General features: G+C 34.6%; 1 protein-coding gene across 1 annotated transcript in view; it reads right to left on the reverse strand.

Moving 5' to 3' along the window:
- The window catches only part of LOC119593113 (protein BUD31 homolog), a gene marked incomplete in the record, with an annotated part of 10,992 nt that overhangs the window by 9,491 nt on the left and 659 nt on the right, over positions 1–842 (reverse strand).

The raw sequence follows: 842 nt of genomic DNA on the forward strand, positions 1-842 counted from the left end.
AACAGTGACACATGGGATTGTGTGATGCTGTTTATGTATATTATAGCTTATTGTAAGACCAATCTTGTGTTTTTATTTCAGGTGTTACAGCACTTTCTTTGTTTGATTCATCATTACTATTCAGCCTTATGCTTTTGAATGCCATACTATATTGTTTGCTCATGAAAATGAATGGTAGTCTGTTAGGTGTTTCATAAGAAAATTGCCAAACTAAAAGGACTGATTTTCAGAGGAGTATGATGTTCATTTATTGATTTCCTGAATGAGTGGGAAAAAAATATATATATGTTTATTTCACACAGATGTGTGTATGTTTATCATTCTAGTTTTCTTGAAAAATACCTAACCTATTAATCACATTAAAATCAATTGAGAACATTATGGATGAAGACTATAATCAGCCTTGCAGTACACATTTTGTGAATTTAAATCTTCACAGAAATTTGGCTCTGTTGGTTGCTGATAATCCTTTCCATGAAGGTTTGTGCGTAGTTTGATAAGTTACAAGATTTGTATTTCCTTTGCCTTTATTTTCCAGACCATTATGCAGCTTCAGATTACACTTATATATAGCTTTAGTTAATAGTTAATGCTTTCACATCATTTGCTTCATTTTGCTTGTTTTACAGCTTGAGCGTCAGTGTTAGTGGAATTCCCCCTTTTTTTTAACTTGGGTATTTTCATTATCTTCGCAGCTGAAACGGAGTCGCATGAGGGCAAGAGGAAGGTCGAGTCCCTCTGGCCCATCTTCCGCATTCACCATCAGCGATCTAGGTATATTTACGACCTTTTCTACAGACGGAAAGCTATCAGCAGAGGTAAAGAGGTTTTTTTCATATCTA

This window comes from Penaeus monodon, chromosome 31 (assembly GCF_015228065.2).
Source record: "Penaeus monodon isolate SGIC_2016 chromosome 31, NSTDA_Pmon_1, whole genome shotgun sequence".
NCBI lineage: Eukaryota > Metazoa > Arthropoda > Malacostraca > Decapoda > Penaeidae > Penaeus > Penaeus monodon.